Source organism: Sus scrofa, chromosome 5 (genome assembly GCF_054392235.1).
Source record: "Sus scrofa isolate SSC_HxYL_T2T_F1_AM1 chromosome 5, Sscrofa_HxYL_maternal_Yorkshire_Landrace_v2.0, whole genome shotgun sequence".
NCBI lineage: Eukaryota > Metazoa > Chordata > Mammalia > Artiodactyla > Suidae > Sus > Sus scrofa.
This window is the reverse complement of record NC_139387.1, coordinates 34,088,355-34,105,968: the sequence shown is the minus strand read 5'-3', so window position 1 is coordinate 34,105,968 and position 17,614 is coordinate 34,088,355. Positions and strand designations below refer to the sequence as shown.

The following is a 17,614-nucleotide window of genomic DNA, read 5'->3' as shown; positions in this document are numbered from 1 at the left end:
GCACCTGTCTTTGAGGAGTACTTCATTTAATTCTAAAAGTTACTCTAAGCTTTTATTTTCATTTGTCCTCAAAAAGACTCCATACCATCACATGTGACTCAACTTATCATCCTTTTAAGTAGCAATTGGTTACGCTACCAAAGATCTTAACATATTCAAAACATCTTCAGAAAGATACCGTAGTAATTGGCCGACAGACTAGTGTCACATGAGTAGGTTGTAAGGAGAAACTAGACTTCTAGCTTTGTTCTTCTACTATTCTTCAAACTGGACTTCTGGATCCCTTCCCCCCCTCCACTAGATGAAATATTGTCTAGCTTTTTCCATTGTTTTTCAATAATGAATAGTGCCTTCATTCTGGCCTTAAAATAATCCCATCTATAATTAGATGCCTATATTCCAGTCCGTTGTCATAATCATTTCTATCCAGTTTAAAGCTTTTCATGTAGATGTATTTGAGCAGGGGCATCACTGTTTTTATCCCCCTTCCTTCCAACTTTCTCCCCTTGTCTTCCCTCTAGCTGCTATTTCTGACCCTTATAGGGCTGGGTCAGAGGATAGAGTGAATGAAGGGAAGAGCTGAGACATGGCATTGGTGGCCTGGGCAAGACAGGTGCTCAAAGCTGATTCTTTCTCTCAGGCCAGGCTGTTGCTGGCTCCACAGCCATTCTCGGCCAGGACCTCTAACCACCACCACCTTGACACTCCGTGGTCTGACAAACACTGCCCCTTGGAGGGCACTTGGGCACCTACTCCTCTGTTAGGGTCATGTCATTCCTCCAGGGAGTCACTAAGCTCTTTGGGCAGACCCCTTCTAAGGCAGCGCCAGGCTGACTCCTTTTCACATGGTCTGCATCTGAACTCCAGGAATTACTCAACTTGTCCTACCATCACTTGAAGTGAAGTTTGTCCCCTTGCAGCCCTCCTTACTCTGCAACCAGAACCCAGTGGTGTATCCACCACCACAGTCTTTACACCTACCATTCTTAGTGGCTGTCAGAACCAGTCCTTATGTTTCCAAACTCCAGGGGTGCTTGTAAGTTCTCCAAGACATCCTCAGGAAGTCCTTGTTATTTGTGCTAATGTACACAGTAACTTTTTCTGAAGAAATTCTCTCCTTATCTCTTCCAGCTCAACCAGAAGGAGGTGATGCTGGCAGACCCAACTTGGGATCAGCCTCTTTGTAAGTCCCAAATAGGTTGTCGAGCATCTCATATGTTAACAGGGGGTACTTGGAACCCATTGTTTTATTCTTGGACTTTGGTACTTCTACCAACATTGAGCAGAATGAGCTCAGTTTTATCATCCAGCTGCAGAGTCAATCCTCTTGACTCTGACTCAGTGGTATGCGGGAGCTGGTTGTTAACCACAGCCATTATTAAAATGCAAATGATATAAACTTACAATTAAATAAATTGTATATTTTTAAAAGGTCTCAAACACTCAGAGATCATCACTCCCTGATTATTTCACTTTATTTTACTATTACCTCTGCTCTTGAGGTTTTTTGTCTATGGCATCTGTATGGTACTATATTATACTATGGTGTGCCACTGTACATTTCTTCTCAAGGCTGCATTCAGCAGTCTCACTTTGTTAGCTCGAAATCAGCTCTGGTGAGAGTATTTGCACCAAGGGAATTGGCCAGTGTAACAAATCAGGTGCCTTTGCCTTGTTGTTAAACATTTGCCAATACCCCACTGCTCAGGATACACTCTCTAAAGCTGTTAAGAACTAGTAGGATAGCAGGTGCAGTCCAAGTTAAGGCAGCTCATTTCAGTATAAAAGGGTTACTTTGTAAGTGCTAACATTTCCCAGGATCAGTAGATTCAGCATGTTCAAACAAAGTGTGTCTCTCTCTCCAATGCCTTTCGCTCTTGGGAGATCAAATTGGTTCCTCTTCACAGGTATCCACCCTTAATACATTTTCAAGTAAAAGTCTGAGATTAGAGAAAGAAGCTCCTGCAGCTGCACATTCCTTGGCAGCCCACATCATAAATGCTTTTGCAAAAATGCCTCACCCAATTTTTTAAACTGTTCTGGGCTACATTTAATAGACGGTGAAAATAATGACTTTTAAATATGCCACTGCACAATTAGGCCACTAAAGGAACTGAGATACATTGGGAAGCTTGAACCTAGGAAATAAGACAAAAATACCTGCAGGAAAAAAGCAAAATGTCTACAGGGAAAGGTGGAACCTGAAGGTCAAAATTTGCATCTACACAGTCAAATTGAATAAATGTGAATGACACTGTAAAAGAAACAACCTCTCATTTCTTATTCAACAGTATACATTTGAGCATTAAATAGCCTCTTCCTGCTCTAGCAGACTCAGAGAAGAGCTAATGACACCATTGTTTCTCCGAACTGGGGAGAGAGAAGGGGAGTCTATTTTAGAAGGAATAGGCTGACATGATGGTTGTTGAAAATATGAGAAACTTTAAAGAGAATAATGTGAAAGCCAAACTATGAGACATACAGAAATGGAGAGTTGCTGAATGGAGGTGCCTCCTTTGTGAGCTCAACCTCCCCCTTGCCTGACACTGTCTTGGGTGCCCATACATCAATATTTGAACTTGGATATACCTTTTCCATCTGCCCTAGGAGGTGTGTTTCCCAGCATGCACCAGTGTGAGCCTATTGCTTATGGCCAGCCTTTCTTTCTGACTGGTTGCCCCCTGAACTGGACTGGTTGTTAAATGTTTCACCTATCACTTTGGATAGCCTTTTATATCCCAACAAGAACATTAAAGTCTACCATTTCAGATAAGCTTCACAGCCACTCTACCAAGTAGGACAGACAAGTGTTATTGGCTCCTCCTTAAAAAAATGAATTGACCTAGCTCTCTAGACTAATGGCCAGTGAAGGTGCAGATAGAATCTGAAGGTCCTATATCCTGACTCTGGGTCCAGCGGAGGCTAGTAGAAAGAATATGCATTCACGCTCTGTTGTTGGATAACAGATTCCCACAAACTTGATAGCTTAAAACAATACCCAGTTGTTATCTCAGTTTCTGAAGGTCAGAAGTCTTGACATGGCAAATCTGGATTCTCTGCCTAGTGTCTCACAAGGCTGAAGTCAGAATATTGGCCATGCTGTGGTTCTCATCTGGATCCTCTCCCAAGCTCATTCTGATTGTTGGCAAAGCTCAGTAACTTGAGGTTGTAGGACTGAGGTCCCTTTTCATGGTAGGTGTTGGCCAGGCGTTGGGGGGGCCAGCTGAGAGTGCCCTAGAGACTGACCTCAGGCTCTAGCCAAGTGGCCCCTTCATGACATAGCAGCTTAGTCCTTCAAAGCCAGCAGGAGAATCTCTCTGACTTCTGCCAAGAGGGAGTCTTCAACACTATGATGTAATCACAGGCATGACAATCTCCTCGTAGTCACAGTCCCACTCACATTCACGAGGAGGAGATTACACAGAATGTGGACATCAGAGGAGTGGGGATCTTGAGAGCCGTCTCAGAAGTCTGCCTACCACAGGGCATATGCCTCTGACACACAAAGAGGACATCCACTGTTGATTCAAAGTCACTCACTTTGTGACTTAACTTCTTGGAGCCTCTTGTTCCTCAAAATGAGGGCACTACTACTCAGATATTGTTGCGAGAAATAAAAGTGCTACCATCTGGGCAGTGTTTGGCACATGCAATTCATTCAGCGAATGCTTTCTCCTGCCCCTGCTGCTGCAACCTAATGCATACACCTTTGCATGCGGGTACACCAGGTCAACTCAGTATTTCTTGTGTTATAATAATTACGGAACAGCATGTTGCAGACTATGACAGTCAACCTGGTGTATTGGCAGTGGAACATGGAAAGTAAAAAAAAGATGACTGGGTCATCTTACTTAGCTCATCCATAATGAGGATCTCCTGTATTTCAGAGGCTTCCTGTGTTATCTCCTTAACCCTGTAAACTCTGGACAGCAGGTATCACCATCCCCATTTACCAAGCAAGGAGACTGAGGCTCAGAATATTCTTCTGTGTGCCCAAAAGCCCACAGTGAATAAAAGGCAGAGCTCATGGCTAGAGATCTCAGCCTGTAACAGGCTATCCCACCAAAGAGCCACTGAGAAACCAAGCCGTGTGTGTGTGTGAGTGAGTGAGTGAGTGTGTGTGTGTGTGTGTGTGTGTGTGTGTGTGTCTGATTCATCAGGAAGGAATGCAAAGAATTTCCCCTCCCCTCAGGGAGAAGGCTGGGCCCCTTTACCCTCAACAGAGAGTACACAGATTTTAAAATGTTGCAAAAGGGCCATCAATTCCTATTGTGAGAGAAAAGGAGCTGAAAGAATATTTTGTAAATAAGGACTCAAGAGAAAGGGTCTGGAATTAGGGATTGCAATCTCTTTCTCCCCCTATTTAGCACTATTTTTAAGGTTCAAAATAATCCTTTCTTTTTTTGTTGTTGCAATGTCATTATTTCTATATCCCCAAAACCTCAAATTGTGGAATAAAATCAATGACATAATTATGAACCATTAAATAGAACAAACAACTTCCTACTCAGAGGATTATATACTGAACTAAAATTTCCAATTAAAAAAAAAAAGATACACTCATTTAGAAAGGTTACTCCAAAGCGCTCTGAATGGAGCAGACTTGATAATTGACAAAGCAAAGTGCATGCTGTAAACATAATTCTTGCTTTAGTTTAAATATTTTCTGAAAAGGGGGCCTAAGAACATAAGAGTATTGAGGTGGATGCTGGTAACACTTTAATAACAGCCATTTCCACTTGGTAGAATGAAAGAGGGGGAGATGAACTAAGAATGTTTTCTTTGAAATAGGAACTACATCTCCCTAGTAAAAAAGTCTTTGCAAAAAGAAAAGGCAAAGATTGTTCAAAAAGATCTCAAAGTTATGGAATAAGAGATGGAAATCTTTGAAGCTGAACGCATAAGAGAAAAATATTCAGAGACAGATTATTACCATCGCTTCATCATTTCACCAACTGGTAAAAACTCAGAAAGCGCATTTCAGCAGCTGGCTCATTCAGCTTTCATTTATAGATGATTTAGTTCTGAAGAATAATGAATATATTGGATGTAAAAACCTTTTCATAGGCAGAAATGAGCCTTTTCTAATATGATAAATTATAAGGTCCTCTGCTTAGGTACAAATATCTAATGAGGAGACATAGGACAGACACATGAGTTAGCAACAATGTGAGTATCAGAGACTGTGTGCTGCTTATCCATTTTGGTTTTCCCTTCGTCCTTTATAATAAAACCTGGATTTTATTTGGAGCAGCAAAGTGCCTAGCTAAGACTATATTTTCCAGCCTCCCCCCACCCAGAAGCTTTGGCTAGTGAGACATAAATGGAATTATTTGCAGATAATTTTTAAGCTAGCTCTTCAAAGGGAGAGGTATCTCTTCTGCCTCTTGCCCTCCCCTTCTTCTTGCCTAGAACAGAGATGTAATGGCTGGACTCTCGCAACCACATTGTGTCACTGATGACGGACATGAGGAAGGCTAGCAGAGAAGAACAAGGGGCATGGGGTTTCTGATGACATTAGAGAACTTCTATACCTGCTCTGAACTATACTACCTCCGGATTTTCTTTATGTGAGAGAATAAATCCTTAACTAGTTATCCTGCTAGTTGGATATCTGTTATGAGCAGAGAAACTCAATTCCTGATACTGGTCATCAGTACAATGTGATTATGAAAAGGGTCCAGAAGATCTAAGACTGCACTAAAAAATACGTTTTGCCTGGGTAAGAGTACACAGAACAAGACAACCGAAACAGAGCAAGAGCAACAGAAATTGACTGGTGCCTAAATTTCCTTCTATTCCAAGTCCCCCCAAAGAGTCAAAAATTATTTCCCATAAGGCCCTTGAAGGGATATGATGCTGGTCTGATCCAGAAGTGAGGAAATCAAAGGATGTGCTTGGATAATAAAGGCAGAAATGGCTGGTTCTGCTCAGCTTTGGTCACAGCACTTTATGAGTGACAAAAGAGAACAACAGGATGGTATGCTAAATACAGCTGGTTGTCCCCAGCACCCACAACCCCTTTTTCTAAAGCAGGAGTTTAGCAAGGCATATGGCTCTCTAGAGAACATTGCATTTCCCGGTCTTTCTTCCTTAGATGTGCAGGCAGGCAACTAAGTTTGGATCCACGAGATATAAGCAGGATTGGCAATTTCTATACATCTTTCCTAAGGAATGGCACACAGACACACTTGAGTCTTTCTGTCCCCTCCTCTATCCTTCTGCTTAGGACTTGAGTGCTAACACTCAGACCTCAAGATAGAAGCCGAGAGCAGAAGAACAAGCTGGATGGAGCCTGGGTCCGTGGTGCTGTGGGGAGCCATACTACTCATGGATCGCATCCCTGAAATTTTAGACAGAAAAACATACATCTTGTCTAAAAAATTTTTGGTTAGGTTGTCTGTCACTCGTAGTCAAACCTAACTAGTACAGAGGCCTGAGGAATTCATAATCATGTCAGGAAATTGAAGGAGCTGGGTCTACTAAGCCTGATGAAAGATCATGCAGAGGGAGTACGTGGTTGTTTTTTAAAAACTGCAACTTCTTGGAGGAGGAAGATAAGCCTTCTTCTGTGTGGCTCCAAGGGAGAAAACTCTTAGGAAGACAGATATGGATAAAATACAGGATAAATTATAATGCTGTGGCTCTAGTTCCATCCTTGGTCCTGGGAAATTTCAAGTGCCACAGCCATGGCCAGAAAAAAAAAGCGTATATATATACGTGTATACACACACACACACACACACATATGACAGATTATCAGTATCACTTTTAACTGAGGTGTGTGTTTGACCTGGACACTGATATGACTGATAAATTTAATCAAAACATTCCTTGAGCTATAAGCTCATTGAGAGCAGCGCCAGCATCCCCACCCCACCCCCACTCAGACTGACCACAGTGCCCCCAGCCCCTAGCAGGTGCTGGATAAAGGTTTGCCATGTGGGGAAAGGACAAAGCAAAACTGGATGGTGAAGGGAGAGGCCTTTGCAGAGCCAGAGGACTGAGCTTTGAGGACAGTCCCTCCCCCAGTAGCAAGTAGAATTTCATTGCTTTTTAAATTCAGTCCCTTTTCTTGTTTGGTAAAGTCAAAGCAAAATCTGCTTTAAAAAGGGAATGCTGGCAAGAATGGCCATTATCCCATAACAGAAGAATGTATGGGACAGTAATGATTCTAGGGGAGAGGCAAGAAAATTCTCCGTTTACTTTCTCCAATGTATGTGTACATATGTGGAAATATTTAAGGAAAAATACACCAAGAAATACGGTATAAGACCTTCACTGCTACCACTTTCAGATATGTAGACATTTACCATATTTCTCTTATTCCCTTTAGCCACATTTCAAGCCATGCCATCTTGATCCCATTCAGAAAATTTGAACTTTGCAAGTAAAACTATATCAGATGTTTTGCTCACAATTTTCTTTGTATTCCTTTTATCCCAAAAGCTAATTCAGGTGTGCCCTGCTTTAAGAAAGTCAAGTACAGTATACTAAAATCCAAACTTGAGAACATATAAATTAGGGGTTATGAATTTGCATTACAAAAAGAGTCTGAATTTATCTTTTTGGGAGAATGACAAACGAATTAAAACTAAAGCCCACTCCATTAGAATAAAACTAAAATTTCCCTGAGATCATGATGTAAACCAGAGGGAAAATACTATTTTAAGGACTCAAGTTCAATTGAGGCATCCTTGTAATTAGGGCTTTCATTGTAACAGAAATAATTAGGTATCTTTGAGGTCCAACAAAAAAAACAAAAAAACCCCCAAAAAACCCAAAACCAAAGAAACATGTCTATGACACACAGAACTATTGTGTAAAAGCATTCTACCTATGTTATATTGGGGAAAGTTATCCATTTTTTATTTTTTTGCTTTTTAGGGCCTCACCTGTGGCGTATGAGGGTTCCCAGGCTAGGGTTCGAGTTAGAGGTACAGCTGCCAGCCTACGTCACAGCCACAGCAACTCAGGATCTAAGCTGCATCTGTGACCTACACTACAGCTCATGACAATGCCAGATCCTCAACCCACTGAACAAGGCCAGGGATCGAGCCTGCAACCTTATGGCTCCTAGTCGGATTCATTTCCGCTGTGCCACAACAGGAACTCTGAAAGTTATTACTTTAAATAAAGTGGACTTATTACTGAAAGTAATCTCAGTAATGACACTGTGTTTTCCATGTTGCTTTTTATATAGGAGCCCTTTGAATCAAATATTTGGCCTTGGATCATTCATTCATTCAGTAAATATTACTTAAATATTACTATGCCTCCAGCCCTAGGCTTCTGCTGGGCATTCAAAGAACAGGTCATGGAGGTACTTTCAAGTGGTCCATTCGCAGACGAGTAATTATAATAGTTTAGGGTGAGTATAAAAGTTATTGGAGATGCGTTTTCCAAAGAGGAGCTGTGCATAGGCTACCCCTTGTTCTTTGAGAACAGGGTAAATTGATGTACAGCCCTCTTCACCACTTCCCACTAGGTTTCATCAACCTCAGCAGATGGGGCTTGAAATAGCAATCACAGTCCCGAAGGATTTTCACTGTATTCTATGGCAGCCACGTTAACTGTTGGCTTTGAGAGAATTGGGGACTTTGGATTATGCTTGTCTTCAGCGAAGGACCTGGAAAGGGAAAATGAGGAGTAGATTTTTTTTTTTTAATTTATCACGCATGATTTCTATAGAGAGGAGAGGATAGATTTATCCAAAAGTTAGATGGACCTAAAGACTTAAAACATCTTCAATAAAACTCTCTGAGAGAAACTTTCCTTACCTTTAGAGATAGAAAATGGAAACCTATGAAAAATATTTATTTTTTAAATTGAAGTATAGTTGATTTACAATATTTTATTAGTATCAAGTGTGCAAAGAAACCAATACGTCTTGATTACCTCCTATGTGTTGGGTATTATCCTGAGAAAACTTACAAAGACTGTTCCTCAAGGTAGCCATGCTGTGAGTGACACTCAAGTCTTACAGATAAAGAAACCAAATCTTATGTTAAACTAAAGCAGCGAGCAAGAAAATGGCAGAACCAGTTTGGGGACTCTGATGTTTCCCCAAGGCTGAAAGTAAACTTTCTATGTCTGAAACTCTAGAACAAGACTGCTTTTTCCTCTATAATTCTGGAAGTCAGAGCTGGCCGGAGGGACTCCATATGTCTTTTCATATGTTCCTAATCTGGAGAATATTTCTCTAGAGTTAGATCTTCAGATGGAGACCCAACTGATGCAAAGGGTGCACAGATGAATGGGTACAGCTGGAAGCGATTAAACCCATGGCCAGGGAAGAGCGGGAAGGAGAGTTGAAGCATCTGACACCCTAACAAAACACCACTCTGGGGTGAGCGTCCTGTAGGGAGTAGCTGTTAGGAGTTAGGGGGATGTTGTTTGTTGATGCAGCAGGGTAGGGGGCAGGCTGACTTTGGCCTACATGGAGGATGAGAGGGAAGGAGTGAGCTAAGCAGTCTCCTCGAACAGGAGAAAGAAGAGCTTGGTTTAGTTGATGAGATTGGAAAGAGAAGCTGGGCATGCATTGACCAGTACTTCCTCTTCGTCTTATTTTGGGAGCTCTCTATCTAGAAGAGAACAGCTTGCTTTCCTTTTTCATATTATAGCTTTACAAGGGCAGGTTCCCCTCTTGGGGGAGGAGGTAGGATTGCCTAGGTTGGCAGATCCATCTCATTCTGGAAGCCAGCTTGCTGATAGAGGAAACACTCACCAACAGCAACTTAATCAGCAAAAATAAATTTGTATACCTCTTTGCCTTCCTCTTTTGTCTTATTTCTTGGTCCAGAATTCAGAGAGAAAGCAGGTGTATTATTAATGGGGCACCCTCAAATTCCAACCAGATGAATAGGAGGAGGAAGCAAGATCTGGGGGATGTAAGAACTTAGATGCCACAGGCAGGGAGAATTTGGAGCCACACAACTGAGCTGCGATGCTGGCAAGAGACATTTCAGTCAAAGGAAGAAAGAGGTATACAGACTGTATCATTGGAAACGCTTGTGTTTTGGAGAAGGATTCTGCCTGAGGACATCCCCTGCTCAGGCAAGCAGCAGTCAGGCTCAGCCTAGGCAAAAAGAGGCAGAGGGCTTTCAGATTGGCCCAGTTTTCCTCCACGCCTAGAGAGAGATGTTCTTTTCTTTTCTCCCCCTCCTCTTTTTTTTTTGGTCTTTTTAGGGCCACACCCTCAGCATATGGAGGTTCCCAGGCTAGGGGTCCAATTGGAGCTGTAGCTGCTGGCCTACACCACAGCCATAGCAATGCCAAATCCAAGCCGTATCTGCGACCTACCCTGCAGCTCATACCAACGCTGGATTCTTAACCCACTCAGAGAGGCCAGGGATCAAACCTGTACCCTCATGGATGTTAGATTCATTTCTGCTGAGCCATGATGGGAACTCCTGTTCTTTTCTTTTAAATTCATTTTATTCTGCTACCAGAAGGCCAAGTAGAATAAGGCAATTCCATTTGTTTCCACCTTAGGTTTTTAGCAAGAGAACCAGAATCTCAGAGGCCAGTTCACCAGGGCAGGTCATGCCAAAGGAATATGACATCGAGCACCAGCTCCTAATCAAATATTTGGAGCTGCTTCTGTGTATAAAACTAGGTGACATAAGGGAAGGGGGCTGTGGTAGGGATTCGGGATCTGGTTTTTTCTTCTTTGGGTAAGTGGACCAAAGGAAAAAAGGAATTTATATGTCAGGTTTAGAATAAATATTTTTTTCACAACCATTCTCAAATATATATATATATATATATATATATATATATATATATGTATATATACATATATATATTACTTTTTCTAATTGTATAAATAGCATATGCTCATTGTAGAAAAGTGGTAAATTAAAAGAAAGAAGAAAATATAAAATTCTAAAACATCTAAAGTTTCTGTTAAGATCATGTTTGCTGCAATAATAAGTCCAGAGGAAGCCACATGGAAATAGTACCACAGCTACAGGATTCCTTTAGGAATCAGGATCTTTCTACCTTTCCCTTTTATCATACTTATCATAAAAGCCTTTGGCTCCTAGCTGGTGCCTCATGGTTGCAAGATGGTTGCTGTGGCTCTAAGCCTCGTATCCTTCTGAGTCAGGGAGAAGAGGAAGCAAGAAAGGACATGACCTATATTGGAAAAGAAAAAGCTTTTTAACAGAATGCTCACCTCAGGAGTTCCCATCGTGGCTCAGCAGTTAGTGAACCTGACTAGCATCCAAGAGGAGCACGGGTTCAATCCCTGGCCTTGCTCAGTGGGTTAAGGATCCGGCGTTGCCATGAGCTGTGGTGTAGGTTGCAGACATAGCTCGGATCCCATGTTGCTGTGGCTGTGGCGTAGGCCAGCGGCTACAGCTCCAATTGGACCCCTAGCCTGGGAACCTCCATATGCCCCAAGTGCAGCCCTAAAAAGACAAAAAAAAAAAAAAAAAAGCTTACTTCAGTTCTCCTTGGCCAGCTCTTTTCAAATGGTGTCCTAAATGTGAGGAAGTTCAAGAAAGTGAGTATTTTGGGCTAGGCCTAAGGTGCCCAAATGAAATCAGGAATTTGTTGGTAAGGAAGAGGAAGAAATAGCTACTGGCTAGGAAAGTTAGTGCTTCTTCCAGTTCTGGCTCACCCCATATTCTGCTTCCTTTGCCTTTTCTGCGTCACCCAGTCTCTTGGTAACTTCTGTGCTGTTCTGTCACCCACCTTGTAGCACCAAACCTTCCTCCAGTTTTACCTCTGGCTGGCAAAAGGAGAATCTTCATCTCTTCTAGTTATGCATCCAGTTCAGACTGTTACCCTTTTCCAAAGCATATGAATAAACTCTCCATCCCATTTCATAACCTGTTCTTTTCTCTTAATGATATATTTATCGTCAGTTGTTTGGCAGATGGAATTAATTGCATCTCAGCAGCACAGCATGCTTCCTTGAGTCTATAAATATATGACAAGCAATACTGAGGATGCTGGGGATAGGCATTGAACAAAACACACAGAGTCTAAGCCCTCATGGAGCTGAAATTCTAGTGGGAGAAGACAGTGAACAAATAAATAAGAACACAATAGATCAGATCATGATAAGCACTGAGGAGAAAAATAAAGCCAGGGGAGGGAGGTGGGGAGTGTTAGGATGAAGAAGATCCTATTTAACATATATAATAGTCAGGTAAGCTTACACTGATAAGCAGAGGCCTGAAATAAGAGAGAGAGTAAGTTGTGGGCACTTGTGAAATGTCCCAGGCAGAGGGAACAGCGCATGCAAAGGCCCTGACATGGGAGCATGTGTGGTAAGTTTGAAAAATAGTACCAGGGCCTTTGTAACTGAATCAGGGTTGGCAAGGGGAGAGTATTCAGAGAGGAGGCAGAGACACTCCTAGAAGTTTCAATACAGTCAGAAGAACATGTTTTTATTAGTTGCATGGTATTTCTTTTGTTAGATATTCAAGTTCTTTCCAATTTTTCATATTTAGAATTATGAAATTAACTTAAAAAAAATCTTTTTTTGGTTTTTTAGGGTCATACCTGCGGCATATGGAGGCTCCCAGGCTAGGGGCTGGATGAGAGCTGTAGCTGCCAGCCTACACCACAGCTCACAGCAATGCCGGATCCTTAACCCATTGAGTGAGTCTGGGGATCTAACCTGGCTCCTAATGGATACTAATTGGGTTCCTTAACCACAGAGCCTCGACGGGAATGCCTAAAACTTTTTTTAAAAGTTCTGGACCATTGGAAAAAATTCATTGATGCCACCATTGAAAACAATAGTGTCTATTTTTGTTTTTTGAGAAAAGGTTTTAGGCACAGCCCATCTGCTTCTAAAATAATAAACGAGGAGGAAAAACAGTACCAAAATCCAACTTCATTTACAAACAAACAAACATAAAAATGTGCTTAACTGGAATTCCCATTGCGGCACAGCAGAAATGAATCCGACTAGTATCCATGAGGATGTGGGTTCGATACCTGGCCTTGCTCAGTGGGTCGGGGATCTGGCGTTGCCATGAGCTGTGGTGTAGGTCACAGATGCAGCCCAGATCCCACGTTGCTGTGGTTCTGGTATAGGCTGGCAGCTGTAGCTCTGATTTGTACCCCAACCTGGGACCCTCCATATGCTATGGGTGCAGCCCTAAAAAAAAAAAAAAAGTGCTGAATTAACTTAGTGTGTTGGATATGGGAAAATAACAAGGAATAGAGGGAGGAAAAGGAAAGGAGGAAAAGGAAGTGAAAAACACAGAAAGGAAAAGGAGTAAAGTTTTTTGAAGTAGAACCGGGGGCTGCTAGTTCTCTCTCTCACCATGTTAACAAACCTCCCTAAGTTGGGCGTGTGAAATGACAATGCTTTTAGTAAACTCATGGTTCTGTGGGGTCAGGAGCTTGGGTTTCCACTCAACATGGCAGCCTCAGAGCAATTCAACTTGTTACATGGCAGCTGGCTTTCAAGAGGTCTGGAAAGAAACCTTTTTAATGGCTAGGCCTGAAAGTGGTACATATAGCGTTACTTCTATTATATTCTGTTGGTCAGGGCACTTATAGGCCAAGCCCAGATCCAAGGGGAAGGGAAGTAGACCCCAACTTTCAATGAGAAGGTTGTCAAGGAATTCGAAGCCACTTTTAATTTGCTACAATACTCAAAGAAGAGATAGCCGAATTTCTACCTTTTGCACATGTGAGGTCCGTGGCTGTGCTTACACAGCCAGGTGACAAATAGGGTCAGATCAAGGTCATTCTGGCTTCCAGTCCTACAAGGACCCCTGAGTGACAACTCATATATGGTTTATCCTTTTCTAGATCTTGAAAAGCCACCCTTAGTAGATAATAAATTTCACATTTTCTCTATAATCTTTAGAAAAATACCATGCCGAAAGTCTTTTTTTTTTGTTTTGTTTTTTGCTCTTTCATGGTGCTATGCTACCTTTTTCCCCCTCCTTTTTAGTGACCGAGTAAGCTCATTGTGTGGCCTTGTAAATGGTAACTTGTCCAAGGTAACAAATTGTGCCAGGAGAATCTAAGAGAATGTTGATTATATTTATTTTACTACCTATGTACTTCCTCAAAGGAGAGCGGTTTGATAAAATATTACTGTGAAGCTGCTCTGTTTTGGGTACTTATTTGCAAGGCTGCATTAACTAATTCCCTCCAGACTTCAGGATTCATGTCATCTGGACTCACTGATTTGTGTGTGTTCAGATTTTTCAAGTATTCCTTTACCTGCGTTGACAGAGCATATATTTGACAGAATAATATTAAAAAATATAAGATGGCAAGCAGATGGTTAGACTCTTGATGGAAAGAGATCTTATTGAAAATGGTTTGTGAATGCAGACCATGCTTTCGTTTACGTAAATGTCCTTTTAAATATTTGGTTTGATCACCATAGAGGTCTTGAAAGAGCCCAATGCCTGCAAAGGTATGTTAGCTGATATCCTCTACCTGAAGTCATGGCTCCCTTTAAAAAAAAGAGAGAGAAAGGATAGAGAAGTTTTCTATAACTCCTTGCTGCCAGATGTCTGTATTACTACCTAAAAGGTGAAAAAACCTTTTCCTGAGCCCCACAGCCTGATGCAACTCCTTTTTTAGCAAAGAAAGGCATGAATTCCATCCAGTGAAAACAAAAGGAGGCAAAAAAAAAAAAAAAAAAAAAAGGAAAGACAAAGACTTATACCAAGAAGAATTTCCAAAGATCTCAAGTTTAGTTCCTTTGTGTTGGAAAGACAGGTTGGTGAGAAATCTGGGCTCTGCACTGATACCTGGAATAAGAAAGTTGACACTTTTATGTTTAAAGAATAGAAAGCTCTATTTAAAACCTTGGACACACCTCACACTAGTTACAAAGGGGAACTTAGTGACGTAATATTTGAGTTTTTTCTACAGACTTTTCTTCCGTGGATGCCAGTATCCTATCAACAGAGAAGAAAATGTAAATCAATATTTTGACAGTGACATCTAGCACTTTTTGTTATTTGAATAGTGAATTTTAGTGCCCTTTTGCCACCAGTCTCTGGCTGTCACCACTGGAAGCATTAGTGAAGTAGTTTGTCCAATGTCAAAACCATATCCTATCTTACAATCCTTAGATCCCTGTCTCAGCTGCAAGATAAGACCAACAAAGCAAGCCTGGAAATTACTTATATATGTTACCAGCTATTTGCTATGGAGTATTTTAGGAAGGTTGAATATTTGGGGAGGATGAACGTTCTATCTTTAATACACATAACTTGGTCTCATACTAGGACACACACCCATGCACATAAACACCCACCAAACCCTAATGGCCCTGTGCCATTTTATTTCCTTTATTCCTTGCAGCCCTAAGCATTGTTATTCATTTTTATACATATATTTTTCTTTTCTCTCCCTTCCTGTTCTGCATAGCCAAGTTTTCCTCTCTTTTATTTCCCAGCCCATACCTCTACTGGGAGTTGTGACAAAGCCATTTTCGTGATTAAAATGAAGTCTTATTTTTAATGCTATCACATCGAAATGTTTAATAACTAAAAAGATTTTCCACATTCTCCAAAAAGACACTTTAAGAGAATTTTTCCTTCACATGGAGTGCAACAATTCATTATTATAAATCTACATAGCTGGAAAATACGGCAGAAGTTTCCTCCACCTGCTTCTGGATGAGCCTGTTTTGGCAGTCCATCCAAGCAGGTCTCTCTTGGGTGAGAGAAGATGATTTTATAAGTAGATTAGTATATAAATCAGCCAAATGGTAGTCAATGACTACCAATCCATCAAATAACCGGTCTGCCAAAAGACCAATTTTTCAATATTATTGATTCACCAAGAACTTAGCGGTTTATAGTTATTTGCATAATTGCTTGAAAAAAATCCCAAGCTTAACACTGTTGGACACCTTCACACTCTCTTTATTAGTTAATGCATAGAGCCACTATCATCACACACAAAGATCCCTCCCCATCCACGTGTAAAAACGCTCCCAATGAACTGCTTGTAATCTAACTCCTTCCTCTCCCTGGTCAAGAAAGAAAATATGGAGTTCCCATTGTGGCGCAGTGGAAACGAATCCAACTAGGAACCATGAGGTCGTGGGTTCGATCCCTGGCCTCCATCAGTGGGTTAAGGATCTGGCATTGTCATGAGCTATGGTGTAGGTTGCAGACATAGCTCGGATCCTGCATTACTGTGGTGTAGGTTGGCAGCTGTAGCTCTGATTGGACCCCTAGCCTGGGAACCTTTGTATGCCACAGGTGCGGCCTTAAGAAGAAGAAAGAAAGAAAGAAAGAAAGAAAGAAAGAAAGAAAGAAAGAAAGAAAGAAAGAAAGAAAGAAAGAAAGAAGGAAAGAAAGAAGGAAGGAAAGAAGGAAGGAAAGAAAGAAGGAAAAAGAAAGAAAGAAAGAAAGAAAGAAAGAAAGAAAGAAAGAAAGAAAGAAAGAAAGAAAGAAAAGCTGTAAATTATGAGCAGTAATCTGAATTGAAAATGTATTGGAAGATTAAAAATTCACCATACGATTTTTAAAAATCATAGAAATTGGTGGCATACCTGATAGCAGAATTTTTAAAAACTCAAGAAATTGTGTCTTCTCAAAGGAAGCTGTATGTTGAGCAGCCTGATTGAAACACACATTCTTATTACTTTATTGCTTGTTAAAAAATTATGAGTCATTAAATGGACACATTGATCATTGCGCCAATTTATTTCTAGACAAATTGTTAATATGTGAAAGAAATTCTAATGGACTCATCTAAAACATTATATCAATTCTCTCTCTCTTCTTTTTAATTGCCACACTTGTAGCAAATGGAAGTTCCCAGGCTAAGTGTCAGGTTGGAGCTGCAGCTGCTGGCCTACATCACAGGCACAGCCACACCAGATCTGAGCCATATCTGCAACCTATACTGCAGCTCACCGCACCACCGGATCTTTAGTCCACTGAGCAAGGCCAGGGATCAAACCCGCATCCTCATGAATACTGGCTGGATTCTTAACCACAGTAGGAATTCCTCAATTCTCTCTTTTTTTTTTTTTGTCTTTTTTTTTGCTATTTCTTGGGCCGCTGCCTCGGCATATGGAGGTTCCCAGGCTAGGGGTCCAATCGGAGCTGTAGCCACCGGCCTACGCCAGAGCCACAGCAACACGGGATCTGAGCCGCGTCTGCAACCTACACCACAGCTCACAGCAACGCCGGATCATTAACCCACTGAGCAAGGGCAGGGACCGAACCCGCAACCTCATGGTTCCTAGTCGGATTCGTTAACCACTGCGCCACGACGGGAACTCCTCAATTCTCTTTTTAAACAATTCTAGAACTTAAACATTTTCTCTCCAGAATTTTTTTCTTCAGAATTTTTTTTAACTATAAGTCTAAGTTCATGCAGGGTTTTTTTTGTTTGTTTGTTTGTTTTGATTCTCAGTAGATATACCAATGAGCTAATTGAAACAGTGAGGTCATTCATTGATAAATACTTCTTAAGTATCTAACATAAAATATTTTATTAGACACTTACAGGTGAAGAAAAGAGAGGAAATACTGAAGAAATAGGTGGTGAAAATTCTGTTCCTTACTGATTTAGAAGACAAAATATTCGCATATTGGCTGACTTGAGAACAATGACAAAACATCCTATCAACGAGTTCACAATGCACTGGGCAACA

At 41.2% G+C, this 17,614-nt stretch overlaps 2 long non-coding RNA genes across 3 annotated transcripts in view; both read left to right on the top strand.

Moving 5' to 3' along the window:
* LOC146403307 (uncharacterized) overlaps positions 1 to 17,614 on the top strand; it is an 897,172-nt gene that overhangs the window by 141,629 nt on the left and 737,929 nt on the right. The gene's annotated exons all lie outside the window — the stretch shown is intronic.
* LOC106507220 (uncharacterized) overlaps positions 1 to 17,614 on the top strand; it is a 356,536-nt gene that overhangs the window by 99,841 nt on the left and 239,081 nt on the right. The window contains exon 3 of one of the 2 annotated variants that reach the window (XR_002344007.2): positions 1,132 to 4,553. The exons of the other annotated variant lie outside the window; for it this stretch is intronic. This is a non-coding gene — a long non-coding RNA (uncharacterized LOC106507220). Of the gene's footprint in view, positions 1 to 1,131; positions 4,554 to 17,614 lie in introns of those variants that run through there. 2 annotated transcript variants of the gene reach the window in all.